General features: G+C 45.9%; 1 long non-coding RNA gene across 1 annotated transcript; it reads left to right on the forward strand.

Moving 5' to 3' along the window:
- The first annotated feature begins 18,188 nt into the window (after positions 1–18,188).
- LOC113748284 (uncharacterized) lies at positions 18,189–19,276 on the forward strand. Its single transcript, XR_003464223.1, has 3 exons — positions 18,189–18,247; positions 18,352–18,397; positions 19,123–19,276. It is a non-coding gene; the product is annotated as an uncharacterized LOC113748284 (long non-coding RNA).
- Positions 19,277–19,972: the final 696 nt, after the last annotated feature.

Genomic DNA, 19,972 nt, shown 5'->3' on the forward strand with positions numbered 1-19,972 from the left:
ACAGCTGGAAGGAAGGGCCAAAAAGATAGAGACGTGCAGATGGAGTTGGACCGCCCTCATGGAGGTCATGGTCGTCTTTCTTTGAGGAAACTGGACTTGGTCGTAGATCTGTGAAGACCTCGAGGCTTCCTCAGTTCTCTGTTTATTAACCACAACCTTCTAAATATCCATGAATGTGCTCTAATCAAACATAGCTGTGTCCAGTGTTTGGCAGAATTGTCCAACATCAGGGTCGACCAATGAGGCTGATCATCAGCAGCATTATGAAGTGGCTTTCAAACTATATTTGTCGCCTCACAGCAGGAAGGTTCCTGGTTGGACACTCGGCTGTTTGCATGTTCTCCAGGTTCACAGTCCAAAGACGCCATAGATGATGAGCTGCGACTGGCTCCAGCTAACTGTGACTCAGATTTCTGAGATTCACGTCGTTGCTGTTTGATGAAGAGCAACCACGTGCAGGTCGTTCTGAGTTTACGTGCACCTCAGTTGGCAAACTATCGATAGCACATTGGCCTAATCATTTCAGACTGAAATCAGCTTAATGCAGATGAATGTCCATGTGACATGTCCTCCTGTCCTCCTTCTATCTATCCTACATTAAAGAGTCCAACATTTAGCTGTTTATGCATCACACTTTCATGACAAGCTACTATGTCTTGATATCTAACAGTGCAGAGACACCAGCTCTAACTGTGTACATTTACCATGAAGACATCCATCCATCCACTCAGCTATCTTCAGTGTCACTCAGCGATCAGAGAGCAGCTCTTTCCATGCAGCTATTATTTACAGGATTAGAGTGGTAGAGATCTTAGCACGAACACTCCTCTGCTGAGAGTGGAGAAAAAAGACAGGCAAATTACCAGCTAATGGACCACCGGGCACTAATATCTAAATCCCCAATCTGTCTGTAATTGCTGCAAAATGCTCCGGCTTGTGCTTTATGGGAGACTTCTAAGCGACTCTCTCTTTCTCCCCCCTCCTCCCCCCTCTCTCCCTCTTTCCTTGCTTTATTAAAGCAACAAGGAACAGGGGGAGGGAAAAAAAGACGAGTAGTGCTCTCATTTTCCCTTTGAGTCCCTCCACTTTCCCCGGTGGAATCCCGAGACATCATTAATGTCTCTCCTCTCTTTCATATCTCGACAGAAAGAGAGTGAAGTGACCGTCCCACAGCTGGCTGTCTTCCTTCGCCTTCGTCTTCCCCCTCCGCCGAGGAGCGAGTGATTAATTCCCTCGTAAGGAGAGATACAGGAGAGGCAGAGCGAGAGGCAGAGCTCTGTTTGAAAGGTGCTTTATTTGCATTAGCATTCATAATTACTTAATGACGAATCAGATATGGTTCATTGCGACTAAGTGCAGAAACAAGCTGTCGGAATCATGTATTTCAATTAGAATACCACTAAAACATGCTCCTCAATGACCGTCCAACGTAAGGAGGACTTTTATTTATTTAGCTGGGGGATTACGATAGGGGGGACGAGGAGGCCGTGCTTCATCCTTCGTCATCGCGCTCGGAGACAATGTTCTAATTAAAACAGGAGCATGAAGCATTTAAGTCCAATTAGGAATGTAAAAATAATTCAGCGTGCGTTAAAAGACACATTTGGACTCAGTAACGCCACATTTTTATAATATTTAGATGATCATCTTCACGTGTCCTCTTCGTGAAAATGGACAATGTAGAATTTCCATCATGGTCATTAACACCAGGTAAAAAATGTGCTACAGTACCTGAACATAATCATTTAACCTAATCACTGAATCTTGGTGCATCAACACTTGTTTTTAATGCAGGACCCCATTTTCGAAACTTCAAGAAAGAACAAGTCCTTGACAACAAAGTAACTTCTCTTCCTCATATCACAGTGTGCAAAAAGTGCCTCCTTAGCAATATCCCTTTTAATCAAGCCAAGCCACAATAGGAGACAGCAGGAAGCGTGTGTAAATAATGCATTAATAACCATCCCATCCACACTCCCGGAGGCAACGCCGGCACGGAGGGAGTTTAAATATCTCTAAGGGATACCTTCATCTGAAAAGTGCTCGGCTCTCCGCTCAGAGCCCCTGCTGGAAAGAAACAGAAAAAAAAAAAACTAATTGTGAGGAGTTCAATGGCAGTTCAACATGGAGTGCACTTTCCAAGGCCTCGGCAGAGCGATGTCGGATGGACGCTGGTGTCCGCAGCGCCCTCATTGACGCTGATTTTAGAGGGTTGTAACCTTTAACGATGAGCTATCATCAGTGGTGTTCAAACTTTTTCTCCCTCTTCATACTGACATGACCAGAAAACACTTGTCTCTTCATGGAGCTTTATTTATTGCAGCTTACGTGCAGAGACTCTAGTGAAGTCAACATAACCTTGGTGGTGCTGATGTGCTTTCGGTGTTTGTTGTGCATCTCGTTTGAATAGCAGGACGGCTTTCCTCCTAAAAGCTGGACCAACCTTGGTTTATGGATAACCTTCATAATAAAATCAATTTTAAAGATCCCATGACCCATCAAATATACAAGAAACGCTGCACCCTTGGACACGTGAACAGATCAGAAATCAGAAGTCTAAATTGTTGTTTCTCTTGATGTTTCTTGGTGTATTTTGATTTGGAGTTTATTCCCATAGAGAGCTGGACAACACAAGCAAAGTAACGTCAGGTTAACGTTCACGTACATCTACAAATTCACGTTTCATCCCTTAATAAAGGTCTCATTTAAAAACCTTGCAGAGAATGTATGAATTCATTCGGTTGTTGGAAACCTGTGCTTCGTTTTCAGCGACACATCCTCCAGTCTCCTCCATTAAAGTCAATGCCCTTCCTCCACCCTGACCTTCACACCCTTACTTTCCGCCTTGTAAACCGCTCTTCTCGCATCGACACTGAACATCGGCATTGGACGTAAATCACGAGGCGCAGAATCACTTAACATAGATATATAACTAATATAACTCGTCAGGATACTGACGAGCTGTTTTGTCCAGCAGGTGTTGTTGGGTTTAGGCTTCTGATTACTTGATTAAGCTTCAGGAGAGAGATTCATGAGCCACAACAATATTTGATTTAAGGGTTTAATGGGATTTTGTTGGTTAGATGTAGATGTTGAGTGGAGAACATGGACGAGGGATGTCACGTTGAAGGCCGCTGTGAAGGTTCCAGGTGTTTTCAACAATACCTAGACTAAAATGTGGGAGAGATATGCACTGACTGAACAGGGAAGGAGGCGTACGCAGCCGTATAGTTTGGTATTCAGAAATGAAACATTTAAATTTACTTGGAAACTTTGTTTTCTTCTTGTGCACAATTAGTTTGGAATCTTGTAGATAAACATCGATATCATCTGCATATATGTAGATTTTTTAGGTATCATTGATTTAATGTTTAAATGTTATTCATGTGAAATAGATCAAATATTTGGCACATGTAGTGCACTTTTTTTTTGGCAAAAATATACTTCACTCAGATGTGCATCAAACTTAAAATACTCGAAGCAAAATTACAAATATTAATGCTATTTTTGTTTTGTTATGTTTAATAACTAATTAACTTCATTTGTTAATGTTGGACGTTTCAGTGCGTCCCATCATGTGCACGAATACTTTACTGTCCTTGCCAAACCAAAAGAGTTTCTGAACAGAAACTTTCTTGACAGTAAGAACATTTCCTCTTGGCAACAGTCTGCAGGTATATTCATTATTAACATGTCCGCGTTGATCAAACATGTCAGCTCGCATTTTGAGGAGATGTTTGAGATCAGAAGTCGAGGTCAGGTTCAGGCAGATCTGGTTTAAACTCACCTGCATTGTGAACATCCACATGTGGGGAAAGCTGCTGTGATGTAACTGCTATAACGATATGCGATATGTAAATCAACACACAAATGCAAAACTATATTTAATATTTCACTCGGTACTCACCATGCACACCAAACACACTTGTTTGGTGTCGAACCAAAGTGTGCTGGCCTTGCCTTGATGAGAAGCCCAATCAATGTGTTGAAACCTCAACCGGTGCTACTTCTAATCCAATACTGTTTATGTCTGCTGCGGTCGATCGTCTGTCACCTTGGACATGGGCGCAGCTCTCGCCTTCACATCGCCGCTGTCATCGTGCACAAACCTCACGACTGCGATCTGGCCTGGTTTTCATGTTTTCACCTCAGTTGAAAGAGTGCAGGCTTTGCTGTGGGTTGAGGGAAAAATCTCAAAGCGTCTCGGGGTTCACAACGCTCTTTCAAAGGCAGCCGGGCGACGTGGAAAACACACTGTCATCACGCTAAAAGCCAGACTGTTTCTCGGAGTTGCTGAAAAGTTGACATTTTAGAAGTACAAGGTTTTTCCCCTACAGCGATGATATAGTATCCTGCTGTGGAAGCCTGGTGTGTGAATGAGAACATCTGGTCGGAGAGGGAGAGTGTGTGTGTGTTTGTGAACAGCTGCGTGTTCATGTACACAATGACACAAACCCACTCAATCCCTGCCAAATCTTTGGTATATGAAACCCCTCATACAAGCCCCCCAGTGGTCCCATTCAACACGGGTGCAGCGGGCGCCTCGGCTCGCCACCAACGGAGACCCTCTGCCAGTGTTAAGCCCTTTTAATGACTGGATTTCCTCCTGATTGCCAAGTTCCCGTGTAATTGCTTGATGGTCAGCCCGGTGTCGTGCCAGAGCCGGGGGGAGCGCTTGGCAGTCAGTCTGGTGTTGGCTCGGACAGGGGTGAGCAGAAATAGCTGCAGCGGAAGCTTTCGGAGTCGCCGTTTGGACAGTTACAGCCGAGGGTTTTCACACTGAGAGGGGCCCCAATGAAACAGCGCCTTGTAGTCAGAGAAAAGAGGGTATAATGGAGAGATTGTTTCTGTTTGCTGAACCCAATAAGGATTGTGTTACCCCAAAAGCATCACTTTACACACACAAATCTAAATCTCTCGCTGGGTTCCTCTCGCCTTCTTCCTCTTTTACAGAGCTCCTTTTTTCTCTCCTGTAAAATCATTATTGTTGTTCCTGTTAATCACCCGGCTTTTATCTTTCCTGCACTCGTTTCTGGAAATAGAAAACGCAGGTTTGCAGAATCAGGATAACCAAACAAAACACAGCGGGAAACGAAATTTGGCAGCAAAAATGGAATCCACCTCCTGCGGCTGTCGCCTTCGAGCACGTCAACTAGAAATGGGAATCGCTGACCTTTCCGCACATATCAGTGACCTTAGAGCCAGCACACTTAGCAGCCTTTTGTCTTAAAGATAACCAGGAGTTTTAAAGAAGGAGGAAGGGGAAGAATAAAGCAGAGTGGATGTATGGTAATGCGCTGTCCGGCTGCACTGGCGCTGCCGCTGTGGCAAACAAAACACTCTGTAAAAGACCCATAGAGCGAGAGAGGTAAGGAGATACATCAATCAATTAACAATTACCCCTGCTGCTAATCAGCTGTCCCCGGCCTGCGCCGGCCAGCCCTTTTGTAATCCCGTTGGCAGCATCAATTAAATTCTTAAGGTTAGTCTATTGAATTTTCCAGATAGTGGACGGTGGGGGTGGGGGGAGTTCGAGGGGAAGGACAAACTGTAGCCCAAACCTTCACCTCCTTTTCTTTTATCCTGCCCCCCGCCTCATTCACGTGTACTGTATGTGGCGTATGTGGAGCGGGAAAGGAGAGGCGATGTGTGATGGAGGAGGGCAGGAGGACACAATAAAGCCTAATGCAACAAGACAGAGCAGGACACTAGACGAGGAGAGGTGGGAGGAAATAAAAGTGAGCAGGGTGGCAGCCCTGTAAGCTGAAGGTTAAGAGGGTGTGATTTAATAAAGCGAGGTGGTGAAGTGAGACAGTGCTGTGCACGTCAGAGGATCTCATTCAGGTACACAACACGAGGAAAACATGGAGTTTACATAAAGATTAGTATGTATGCACATGTATAAATATGTGTATCTCTATTTAAATGCAATGCTCTATTTTGGGGGAATTTCACGTGAAATTGACCAAATATTTGGGATATTTGAGACGGCAACGTTTTTCTGTAAATCGATGAAACCAGTAATTAGAGCACGTCTTCTTCAGAGTGTGGTCTTTAGGAGAAGACACACAGAATCACAGTCACGCCTTCAACGTTAACCTTGGTCTGATTCTGATCCGGTTTAGACTGAAGGAGCAGCCTCGTGTCCTCACAAGAGTAGAAGCGCGCTCGTGTTTGTCTCCTTTGGCACAGTCAGCACAAATATGTACGAACATGCAGAGATGCAGCCGCACATGGAGCGAACAAAAGGTGGAGGAGAATCTTTGATCTGTCCATAACGACCTGCAGAGAAACAAGAATCACATCATTATGTTAAAACATTTGCTGACCGCACTAATTACACATCGCCTGATCGATACATTATTTAATCTTCTTCCCGGTAACAAAGCTCTCCGAGAGATCCAAACCTTCTTCTTCTTTTATTGCTCGCTGTTTATTGCCCGCTTCCTCCGAAAGCTATTTGTAATTTAAACCAGGATGCATGTGAACCTGATAGGAGTGCCGTCGCAGCCTGCTGGAGGATGAGAGCGAAAGAAAGAATGCTGACGGCGCTCCGGTGTCCTCAACTAGAAACTTTAACTGGCTGACCCTCGGCGGCCTCCGGCACCTCGCCGAGCCCGCTCCGTTGATTCGGGCGGTGGACTCATCATCGAGGAAATGAAGAGTTCAGATATCAGGAACAGTCTGGTGACAACATGTAAATCTGCAGAAGAAGATGAAGGTGGATGAATAACTGTAAGTCATGTCATGACTGTACAGATTTAAGGATGCGTTCAACATGTTTCTACTCCTCTTTAGGCCCATGAAACATTTTAAAATGCCGCCAGGACAAAGCAGTGACTTCATTTTATGATGTCACAATTCAAAAAGGTTGTTTTGATTCATCAATTTATTTAAAATGTGTGTTTGCATTTCACCAAATCCAGTTTTACTCAGGCAAAGTGAACATAATTCATCACATGGTCGGCTCCTGTGCTCTGAGATATTTGAAGCTCCGTGAAGTCAGGCCTTGAAAAACAAAGAGACTGCAGGTCAGTGTGGGTGAAGAGAAAAGACGAGGGAGCTCACTGTGGAGGTATTCAAACAGCCCGAGCGTACTGCAGCCACTGGGATGAAAGACTCCACCAAACAAAAGCAGAGAGGCTGCGTGTTCCTTCTGCAACATCTCCCCATCACGCATCCTCCATCAGCGCGTCTGGCTGCGCGTCGGAGCGTGAACGGGCAGATTTTCCGGTAGCACAAGCCTGAGATGGGCTCCTGCGTCTCGGTGAGCTCGTTTCAGCCGGGGCCTCCCGCCGAGTCCCCCTACTGCCGCTGCACAGACACAAGACTCTGCAGCCCCCAGGACACAGTCACCACGGGGGGAGAGAGGGGATATAACCGAGGGAGGGAGGGAGGGGAGGGCGAAGAAAGAGGAGAGAGGAAAAAGATGCATGAAGGGTAAGGGGGGAGATAATGAGAGGTAGAGGAGATGAAGGGACAGAGATGAGAAAGAAGGGAGTGAGGAGGGAGGAGGTAAACAGAAAGCAAGGAGAAGTCGACACACACGGAGAGACGGAGGGGGGAAGAAAGAGAAGGAGAGAATGATTGCTCGCGGCTCATTTCTCCACACATGAGCCCATCTGTACGGCGCCCAGGGTGGGACGGCACCACTGCTCTGTCTGAAATGACTGAGCGAGCCAAAGACACCCCGGCACCGCAGGAAGCCAAATGCAATCCCACGAATCCCGGGCTCGCCTATTATTCTGCAGAAAGCCCTTTTAAAGTGCCGTTTTTTATCGCTGATGGTGCCTCGTTGATTTACTTTCTTTTCCATCATGACTTAAGTTGACCGTAATGTGTTTGACAGAGGGAATATTTTGGTCCTGCACACTCATGTTACATATAAATATATAAATATATATATACACACATACACAGTACACACACACACTCTCTGTCTTGCAGCACCACAGGGGTAAAAAAGGAGAAATTGACTGGCAGAGAGCAAGAAATGGTGTTTGCAGTGAGCATCTTGTGGTATTGTAATATTTACTGTTAGCACCTCAGGCTACATGATACGCTCCACTGTCACCATCAAACAAGCAGCTCTCTGAAGGAGGGAGCACATCTGTTGTCACCCCTCCAACCCCTCCTCTCCTCGCTCCCCTGCTCCCTCCCCACTTTTCCTATCTCTGGAGTGAGGGAAAAAAAATTTAGAAGAAGAAGAAGAGAAAAAGCAAAGAGAGCCCCGGAGTTTGAAAACACACAACTTTGTGACCCCCTCCTGCACACAAACACACACTCCTCCTCTGACCGCGGCTTTAGGATGCAGCCGATTCAAATTGATCATTCCTCTGACCAATAATTCATCGTGATGGAGCGGACGCGGTGTGTGCATGGCGAGCGCCGGCCGCGCAATGGCACCTGCATACTAATAAGCTCCGCCGGCCAATGGCGCCGCGCCGATCGTGGTCAGGTGACCCGCTGTTTATCCTCTGATAAATGGCAGGTCAAGCCGGGTGGCGCTCACCGCCACATCCCTCAGCGCCGTGTCACCCACACTCCCGACCGCTCATCAAACCCCCCTCGCTCCCTTTTCCCCTTAAACCCCCTCTGCAATCACCACCGCCACCACCACAACCCCCCCGGCATTTGCCCCGCATGCATCCATTATTCTCCACGCTCGCTGCACCGTCAGCACAGTCATGATTGCTGACTTCTCCTTCCACTGCCAGCCTCCACTTTGAACACAATTAACTTAGTAATTGCATTTGTTTTAGGAGTATGGGAGTGATTATCAAAGCCACCTATGATCCTCCAAGCATACACGCTCGCCGCCTTGCCTGTCTGCTGATGGGCGCTCTTCAAAGGAAGCGCTCGCTTCCTTCCTACCTCATAGACCTTATTAGAATCCCCTGATTGCCAAACCTCTCTGTTGCTTTTGTTTATCTGTTTGTTTGTTGGGCGCCGAGGCTGTTTGAAATCCGAGGGGTCATTTTCAGCACAGCTGCAAAATATACGAGAGGAGAGACGGAGGCAGGTTTGATTTGAATTTGAAGAGGCTGAAGTGAAAATGTGTGTTTAGGGTGAAGTGTTTGGGTCGCAATCAAAGGAAGGGACGGTCTGCACGCGGCCTTCAGTATATATAGTATGGTTAGTGTAGTTTATGTGCTCCTCCATCTTCTGCTCTGCTTATAGAAATGCTCGAGTACCATCAAGAAAAACATGACGCACTCCCTTTAAACGAGCCGTCCCTTCCCTTTAAGAAGACAACAGAACATATTTCATCGTCATATTTTCAACCTGAGCGTGAAAAAGGGTCGTGAACTCTCCAGCTCTTCAACAACGTGTCATTCTGCTTCGTGTAGTTAAAAACTTTCCCCGTTCAGCCATGACACTGAAATACTGCAACCCTGCATTATGAGTCCAAACAGCGGCCTGTGTGATGTCCCCGCATTATTACACTGCACACAAAATACTCTATTCTGGCTGCATTCTGTGGATCCTTCTTACGACATTGACTTTGAATAAAAGACCAGTATTGCAGCCCTTTTTTAATTGAAATGCAAACTACATCAGCGGCCGGGCCGCGGAATTGGCAATACTCTCCTGGCGGCGTGATAAAGGCTTTTTTGCTGTTTCTGTGGCTATCGACTTGGTCATGTGTGTAATTGCCTAAAGCGTTTCTGAAGCCTCCGATGCACCAATGTAAATATTAAAGAGAGCGCTCAGCTTAATAAAATGCTGTTCAAACAATATGGGGTCCAAGTTATCTCCGCCTGTCCGTTTCCAGCGGGGCCCGGGAGTCGAGGGGTTCTGCACGGGGAGACGGGGGGTCAGTATCAAGATCTGCTCCTTCATAAGTGGCGGTGAAAAGCGGAGAGAGGGAGCGAGGCGACAAGCGATTAAATGAATCCACTAAAGAGTGAATAGGGCTGAAGTAAGAAAAAGGAAGTGAAAATAGGAGATATTATAGCCTCGGAGAGCGGAGGAGGAGGAGGAGGAGGAGGAGGAGGAGGAGGAAGAGGAAGGAGCGGGTAGGGAGGGGAGTGATGGATCAGACAGATTCTCTAATGGTATTGATCCAGTCCAAGGCCACGGTGGAGATGAAGGCCTCTCTGCTCAGATACCCTGCTGTCACCTTGACCTTGGGCCAATCCCTGACCTCTGACCTCGTGACCCTTTGCAGCCTCTGCTGACCTCCCGTCACCTCCTCCTCCACCTCCTTCCCTCGTGCTGGTCCCTGCAGCCGCCACGCTACCACCACCACCTTTTTCCAAATGAGAATTGACTTAGCCGCGTCGTGCGAGGTGGAAACGCAGGTTAAAGCGTGTCAATAATGTTTCACAAGAACAATTTCTCTGGCTGCTTTTTCACACACGGCGTCTCGCTTTGACATTTGCTCGCTCCGAAGCAGTTTGAAGGGAGTTGCGAGGCTGCTAACTGCCTTTAGCTATTGATCCGTCGGTTAAATTGCATGCACACCGAGCCGGGCGGAGAGAGGGAGCCCTGAGAGTCAGCCACTAGGGTGATGCACACTTGGCTCACGATAGCCACCATCTAATGGTAATTGCTTTCGATCTCTCCCCACAGACATGCGATTTACAGCGGCTCCTCTCCTGAATAGGTGACACCAAATATTTAGTGTGTGTGTGTGTGTGTGTGTGTGTGTGTGTGTGTGTGGGCAAGGCGAGGAAAAATGTATCACAGTTTGCTCTCACGCTCAGGTAGTTGAGGAAGTGTACCAGAAAGAAAGAAGAAGAAGAGTTCATCGACATGAGGAGGAAGGGGAAAGAAGAGCGCTTGTAAAAACATGATAGTTGATCATCTCTAAAAGGGACACTTGGCTTTCTGCTCGCCCCGCACTTCATCACTGTGTCGCTGCTGAATGGTGTTTAGGGAGCAGAGGGAGGGGTGGGCGATGCTTCTCTTGCGGGGCCCCCAGGTGATTACGCTGAATGGATTACAGCGGGAAACGGCTGTCCTTCTTTCAAACTGCCAGGTGGCGTCCATTTTTCTCCTGGCCTCATTGTTCGGCTCTGTGTACAGGACAGATTTAGACGGCCCAATAAAGTCCCGTCTTTAGACGAGACAGCTTGATGCAGCACCCTCCGATCTCGATGGGAATACAGTAGATCAACTCGCCTCGCCATTAACTCAGGATGCGCGGGAAAGACAAAAGCCGGAGGCTGCAAATGAAGTTCTGGAAATCCTCCATAAGCCGTTAAAAACTGACCTGCTGGACATTTTCCAAACTAATCAATCTTGTCCCCTCAACTTTTCTTTTTTTTCTCCCCCCTGCTCATCTATTTCCCTCGTTACAAACAACAGGCGAGTTCATTAGCCGGTATTTGCATCAGTCCATTCCCTGCGGAGCGAGGAGCTGTTAGTATCCCTCCTCGCCTGATACCTGCCAATGCTAATCCTGTTTACAGTAGCACTAAAACACAACTTAGTGGGCCATCCATCCCAAGCATCCTCTGCTCCTGTCAATAGGTTTAACACGTCCACCAAATTTACGTCAGAGTCGTCGCACAGGATTATGTAAGCCATTTGTATCACTTATCCGTGCATTCGCTCGCCGCTAACAAACAAATCAGAGTAAGAACCTCGAGCTGGTGAGTGTTGTTCAGGGATGGAGGACTGAAACAAACACAATGTTCAACACTGTGACGGACTCCTTCAGTTTAAAGTTTCCAAACGGGCTCGGGTCACATGGCCGACATGACGGCGGGCCGATCAGGATTTAGCAACATTTGAATGACGAGTTAGGAGGTCGTTTTTTCGCTGTCAGTCACATCTGATGAAGCGTGTGAGTGTCAAACTCAGAGACTCTAAAACCTGGATGCAGTCTCTGTGACGTCACCCACAGACTCTGGCTGCCGGGCATTTGAACATAGGGACCTTTATTGATTTCTATCATAAATATCTGATGTTGCAGAGACTTCACAGAGATTTGAAGGACGTCAACAGATCAACAGATTTTGGACTTTTGCTGGTTTTAACCCAGAAACAACAAAAATAATGAGGCTGACAATTAGCGAGCCGAGCTTGTTACCCATCATCCTTTCAGACCTGGATCTGTGGCAGTGGATTTAAATCCTGCTGTACGTGGTTTCATCAGAGTTTGTGCTGTATGGAGGCAGCGTCAGCGTCGAGTCCGACTCCTGAGTGTTAAAATGGATTTCTGGAACTTTTCCAGCGCTGTTTTTGTTCTCGCCTTTTGTTACCGTTTGAGCGGCGAGTATGATCGAGGGACCGCTGGGACTGTTTGTCACACTGATCCTCTTACAGCGCCTCGATCCCTTTTGTTTAAAGCAACAATTAAAACTGTTAAGCCACACGCTGCTGTGTGTTTTCCCCTCTAAGAGCATTTTTATATCACTTCAAAGAGTCTAAGAGCCTTGATAAAAATACCATATTTTGAACAGCACTTGTTTTCATGTGAACAAATAATGTCACTTTATATTACGAGTCGTGTGTGTGTGTGTGTGTGTGTGTGTTTCTGCTCCACACACTAAAAAGTGTCCGTTACATAAATGTAAAGTTTTTTAAAGATTCATCGCGGCTCCCTCAGCATGTGAGACTGTTCCAGCTATCCGGTGATAATTCCCTCATAATGAAGTCATTTTCATTTTTTTTGTTGTATCCTTGGCCTTCCTCCAGGTTCCCTCAGATGGCGACCAGATGTCGAGACGTATCTCTAAAGACTCCCAACACTTCAACATTTTAATTTTTTAACCGGATTCTTCTCTCGGTCTGTCATTCACACACGAGAGGAGGAAAAAAAATCGGTTTAAGGGAAAAACACTTTAAACTTGAAAAATATTGATGGTCATCCATGCATCCTTTCTGATTGCTGGCAAAACATTTAAACGTGCAATTTGGTCGTCTCATTAAGCCACTGCACACACTCTGTATCTGAAGCAATGACAAGTAAGTGGCGAGTGTAAACAGGCCAGATTCGCCTGCCAGCAGAGGCGAGTGTGTTAGCGAAGGGGTCCTGGGAGCAAGAAATAGTCTTGAAATATTTATAGGGTTTGACTTGGATCCCTCCCCGAGGATCAAGCATTGAAAACTTGCAATCTGCGGATCGCCAAAGGCAAACTGACGCAGAGGTCAAGCCTATAGGTTTTTCTTTACATGAAAACAACTCGTAAAAGGGAAAAAGACAGAGCGAGGGGAGAGAATAATATATTCTGCACCCAGGAGCAGGATTTTAGCTTGAGAGGGTTATGGATTTTTTTTCTTCCTCTCCCTCCCTGTTTTTGTGTGTGTGTGTGTGTTGTTGTTGTTGTTACATCTCCCCTCATTTTCCCGGGATCAAAAATCCATTTTGGATCATCCATTCAATATTAAATCTGGCAGGTACTTGTATACACAACAAACTCAATTTGCCGCGGCGATTGTGAGATCTTTCATGGACGTGTCGATGACAGACAACAGAGATCCTTTCTTTCATTTTTAATGGTGACAGGTCGAGTTGTGTTTTTAAAGGTGGACAGAGTTTTTATATGAATATTGATATTCGGGGGTGAGACCTTATCGTGCATTTTATCCAAAAAAGACACTTGAATCCATTTCATAGCAAAACAGACCACTCCAGTGAACTGCCACCAAAACGGAGAGAGGTCGGCTCCTCGTTTCCTCATGGTTACCCAGGCAATGAGGCCAGGAAATTGGACAGTAGGAGGCAGCGTCTCAGTGCACCATATGACATGCCTCAAAACCATCCAAGGAGTCCTTTTAGAGGAGCCCCAAATACGCCTGATTACTTTTGCCATCTTTATTTCAGCCTCTCCCTCCAATCTGAATTTTTTTTTTGCAGGAAAAAAGCAATTATTTTTCATCGCAGCCACAAGAACTCTCTGCAATCGTCTGTCCAGTGCAGTGCGTGGTGTAATTTGCTGAAATGAGGCCAGACTTGTGTCCCGTGGTCTCAAGTGCTCTCGTGTAATATTCGGCACGGCGAAATTGCCATTTTGTGGCTCCAAACACAACACGTGAAGTAATTACGAGGCAACAATTACCCAGGCGAGGCCAGACGTAATCGATAGGCCATCAGACAGACGGGTCACGGGCCAAATGTCAGGGGTCAAAGTTCAGCTTCTCTCTAACTCTGTGTGTATATGTGTATGTATGCACTGTGGGCTTTTTGTCCTCCAGAGGAAGACGATGCTGATTCATAACTAGCAAAGGGACGGACGGTGAGGTGGAGTCCAGCTGTAGCTCCGTGATCTATTCTTCTCGAGGCGCTGGGTATTGATTAGAACCCACCACATTATTGTAGCCCTGAGGAGAGGCAATCCAAACAGCTGGGATAACACTCGAGGTCCCAACACACCTGGGGAACGATGCAGTGAAACCTACATGTGTAAAATACGCTGTTTAATGGAGAGTGCATCCACTTCTCCATCAGGTGGCTGCAGAACATCTCCAACGAGCCGCTGCTGGGCTCTGAAGATCTGCGGCTGTTTATTGAAGTCTGGGAATCGTATTTATGTTGTTCTGTCTTACAAATCACCATCATGTCTGAGCCCGTGTCGTCATTATCCTAATTGATGTTAGTGAGCAATCAGCTGGCACACCTGCTGCGTGTTAGCTCTGATTGTAACATCTCCACCACAGTGATGGAGACTGAACTGAAGGCTGCACGCGGCAACAAGAACGTTTGTCTGAAATCTGCTTAAAGGTAAGACGTTACGTTTCATTAATCAGCTGGAGTCCCGTCACGCTTCCTGTTGTTTGGTCACAGATACGAGGCATCGTACTTGTGACTGCAGCAGTAGCTCTTTAGGGACTTGGCCTGGGAACTGGAGGACGGCTGGTTCAAGTCCAGAACGGACCACAGCGTGGAGTGTGGACGGGTAGAACCTCTCACTGCTCTCAGGGTATCGCTACTGTTTGTATGGCTGTATTTTGGGCCTATATGAAGCCAATCTTTATGTTGGGTCATTTTACATTTACCTGATTTTGGTGATCAGCTGTAAGATAACGTGGATTTCCATCATCAGCATGGTGTGTGTATGTATCATAAAACAGGATTTTAGATGTGAATTTTGCTGTGAGACATGGTGACTCTGTGTCGTCCACTCTGTCTGTCCAATCAAACAGTCTTGGTCGGTGACATCAAACCGTGCCAGCTTCAGAGCGGCCGAATGATCCAGAACCTTCTGTTGTGAAGTGGACGGCCTGCGATGCACAGTAAGAAGAGGTACAGTCCATCATCAGCCTCCTCCTGTGTGAGACCACCACCTCCCTCCCTCCTCGTCCTCCCCTCTGATGCAGGGATGTATCCATGAAATATGTGCAACTTCCCGTTGAAATTAGAGGGCCCTGAACCATGAAAGGCACCACAGGTATTGGCTGTACGGCGTGCAGCAGCGTGCTGTAGCGTGGCGCGCTACACGCCTGGCCTCCGTGTTGTAAAGCTCCGACGGCAGAAAGACACACGAGCACTCGTCTGTAACATATTAAAACCAAGGGAAATAAATTACCCCGGTGCTCTGATGAATTATGAGTTGTGTCTCAGGAGCTGGAAACGCCTGGAAATCTTCTTTGGAAGATGGTGAGCATCACCTGATTTACCTTCCCCCCTCTGGACTCTTCAGATGTGCAGTTCATTAATACTTTGAGTTAAACAAACAATCTGAAAACGCTCTTAGAAAATAAATGATGGGAAAGAAAATCTGAGTTTAAACTCTGGGTGAAGGCTCCACATGTCCACTCTGCCACGGGGTTTATATAAGCTGATATACGTTCCGATATATCGCGATAATTTCTTGTTAAAACGTGAAAAGTTTCACGTTATGATGTGATAAGTTAGTCTCAGGTGGACTTAAGTGTCCCGCCAGCTGATCAGTGAGAGCGGGTCGGACGTGGTTCTTGCTTTCTTGCAGCTCCATGCTCGTGTAGATGAGTCATACCCCAGTTTCCCCGCTCTCAGCACTCCTTTAACATTATTCCAACATGCAAATGTGACACTGATACATTTCTGTTTTTCTGGAAACAACACATTTAAAGAAGCTCCAGCTCCCACAGACAGTCTGTGCTCTCCTCTCTTCATTCATAATTTGGGTTTGCTTGGTCACACATGGTGCATGCACCCCGCTCGACACACATCTCTTGACATTTTGGGGCTAATTCAGACGCTTTGTCACGTTTACAGTCAGTCTGTTGGTAAATCAATACGAGCTCGCGGTGCTTCTATCATATGTGTGCATCATTAAGAGGTCTTCTTTTGCTCGGCATCGCTCGTGGAAATGATTGTGAACAGCACTTTTATTAACTTACAGCAGTGAATGTGTAGGAGGAGAAATCCATAGAAGAGTAATGAGTTTAGGCCACCGGCAACAAAGTAAATATTTGTGGAGTTAATAAATCTAATCTGTTGTCCAATTGAATTAAGAGGGAACCTTATTGCGATCCGATCCCTCCCATTGGTTCATCCAGCCGCTCGTGGTCATGGTGGCTTCAAACGTCTTCATCAACGCACTCGAACGCAGCGCGGTACTTTTGGGGGGCACCTCTGTCAAATCGGGCATCCATCTCAGAGATTTAAAAGGTGAACAACTTTATCTGCTGCCACTTTTTTTTTTTTTTAAACGAACATCACCTCGGTGCAATCTGGGAAGATTGATACTGTCAGAAGTGAAACATGGTTGAGCCACATGACTGATGGGGCCCGCTCAGAGGAAAAGTGGAGCGCTTGATGAGATATTAATCAGGCAGCGGCGGGAGGGGTGGAGCAGCACTGTTGAGCTCGGATCCTAAATGCGGCGATGTGATGGAGATGTCGGAGATCTGAGGTGTCTTTGGTGAGGCGGAGCTTGTTGCGGCAGAATAATGAATCGCTCCATTAGCATATTGTCACTGGTTGTCTTGTTTACTCCGAGGTGTTTGCCAAGCAGCTCTCCCCAAGGAGAAACGGGCGCTTCACAGTAACTTCTGGAGTAAACACTGATATGCTAATGTGCATGCAAATACACACACACACACACACACACACGTACTGTACACTCACAGACAGCGAACGCACAATAAACTTTGCTTTTAACAACCTGTGACGGGCCGATGGCTCACGCTCTTTGTCAATATTTATGGCAGAAAGGGAGGATGGGAGGCCTGAACACGGAGACGCTCGAGCAAGGCCTCATCTTTCTCAGCTAATGCTGCTCACTGTGGAATCAAAGAGTACAAATCAGCCGAGTTTACCCACGGCGAACACCCGAGCCGCCTGCGTGCAGCTGGATCTGTTCCTGAAGTGGCGTTTTCATGAGCCGCGCATGCCTGAATCATCATTCACGGCTGATTCCGCTTGTGTTTGCAGAAGAGGGCTGAGATGTTTGGGATCATTTCTTTCTACCGTCTGTCTCCGTCCCTCTCCCCTCTAAACTCTGCCGCCGCCGCTCGCCCTGGCTCTTGTAATTGCTGGTAGTCTGCTTAACAGTCACAATGCCTCACTGTAATCAAAGAACTGACAAAAGACCTCTTTCATTTCACTGTCTGCCTCTGTGTACAGTATAATAAGCTTCCATCTTGCTCACATGTCGAGAAGCCGAGGACCCCGGCGCAGTAATTTTGCATTGAATGAGATGCAGGTGATCAAAGTCCGCATAGTCTTTTTGATTTTTCTAGAATAGCCAGGCCCTCCCTCTGCTATGCCTTTTGAACATCTTAAGATTCCTCTGACAAAAAAAAAATGCTATTCCTGCATTCTTCTTGTAGATATTCCCACCGCACGCCTGCCTGGGAAGCTGCCGGGTCTCCAGCGTTTTTAGGCTGAAACTTTGAAGGAAAGTAAAGGACAAGCAGCTTTTGGTGGAAAGAAAAGCCCCAGACTTCGTCTGCACGTCGGTTCACGTGCAGCGTGTACAGCAGAGTTTGTAAATGATCATTCAAACCCTGAAAGGAAGTCCTGACGGCTTGGGTTCTGTTTCTGCTGCATCTCTGTGCATGTGGAGCTCTTTTAATACGGTTAATTGTTTTATGTTTTATCTTTGAACATGCAAGTGTCAAATGTCCACCTGAAGCTAGCTCCAGAAGAGAGTCAGTCTCCATAAGTCCCCATGTTCAAATGTCCAACAGCAGAAATCAACATGCTTACAGTTTTGGTCTCTGTTCACATTATATTAAGGTTTAAAGTTCTGCAGGATTAATGTGGTACTGCAGTGCAATCCTCTACTCCACCAGAGGGGGCGCACACACACACACACACACTCACACACACACACGCTGTGAATTAACTAGAAGACACTACACTCTGGTATGTAAATCTCCAGTATAAAGTCTTATAGCAGCTAAATGAATGAATAATGAGTGTAAATATTTATATTTATTTTATTTATATTTATATTGTTTGTTTGTCAGGTCGAAAGCTGAGAGAGAGTTCGCGCGCTCACCGAGATAGCTTCCGGTAAGGATGCTAATGCTAACAGTGCTAGCGCCGTTATTTCGTTTAGTTTAGTTTAAATTCTTCTAACCGGAGCCGTGACCCTGATGTTCGGAGCTGTGACCCTGATGTTCGGAGCCGTGACCCTGATGTTCGGTGTTTGGTGTCACACAGACTCGGATTCAGGTCGTTTTATGTGTTTATAAAAGATCGCTAATCGCTAGCTTTGGTTTTTAGCTCTGCTGCTAACTCGGCTAAGCTCGTCGCCTTGGTAACGGTTGCTTAGCAGCAGTCACACGTCACAGGCGCCGTTATATATATATATATATATAGTATATATATTATTATATTATTATTATATATATTATATATATATAATATATTATATATTATATATATATTATTATATTATAAAAATTATATTATATATTATATGTTTGATGTAGAAGATGCAGAAAGAGACTTAAGCTTAAATAAATAATTATATATATATATATATATATATATAATATATATATTTAATTGAACATATATAATTGTTGATGACGACAGATTGATTGATTGATTGATTGATTGTCCATTGGCACTGACCTATCTGAAGTGATGTGTATCTGTTCATTTACATAACGATTACAACATTCATATCCTTTACACGTGGTTATTACTTGATGTGACATGTGAATGATGGAGATCAGTTTAAACAGAAATGAGGCAATAATAGCGACTAATGCGTTCTGTATGTTGCATAGAATGTTTTTTGATGAGAGATCTTCTGAACCTGAACCTGAAGTCAGCAGTGACCGGACCGAGAGCCTGGTGTGGCCCGCCGTGGCATCTTTGGACCCGTCAGCATCCCAGATAAGATCACACACATCATGAACTTATTTATTTTGAAGTTATTTATTTTTGTGCCTCATTATCGTGCGTCTGTGCACTCAGGAAGCCGGCGATGATAGGCAGGCAGTGTAAATGACTGTTTATAACTTTGTACAATATATATATATATATCTTAAACTTCTCTGCTGACCTTTTATTACTTCAGGCTCCGCAGTCGTACCTAGAGTTCTGATATTAGCCAGTTTGAAGTCATTGGTTGCACTTACCTGGAGACATTGGTTTCACAGGCGTCATCAGGTCCACTGATGATCCACGCTGATGTACAGCTAACATATTTTCAGCTTTGGGAACCCACAGGTGACGTCACTCTCACTCTGTCCATTCTTCACACGGTTGTTGCTGTCCAGCCGTGTGTGTGTACTGTGTGTCTTCACATTGAAGCATCCATTCTGCAGCCGTTACACGTGATGATCAAGATAGTAAATATCTACAGAGGAGGACTTCAATCTGGAGGACGTCGCCTCCTCTTATTGGTGTAATCAGTTTCCTTGTGAATCTGTGTGGTGGCAGTCGGCAGTATCTAAAGTTTTTCAGAACCTGCCGAGCGCTGCTCTGCTCTCCCACATTCAATTAGAGGATTTCTCAGGTGATGAGGCCAGCCAGCGGGGGCAATGTCCCAGGGATCCCGTCGCCTCTCCTCCTCCTGTCCCTCCATCCGTCAGGGGCTCCAAATCCGTTGTCAGAATTATGGCGAGCAGTTCA

This window comes from Larimichthys crocea, chromosome XIX (genome assembly GCF_000972845.2).
Source record: "Larimichthys crocea isolate SSNF chromosome XIX, L_crocea_2.0, whole genome shotgun sequence".
NCBI classification, from domain to species: Eukaryota; Metazoa; Chordata; class Actinopteri; family Sciaenidae; genus Larimichthys; species Larimichthys crocea.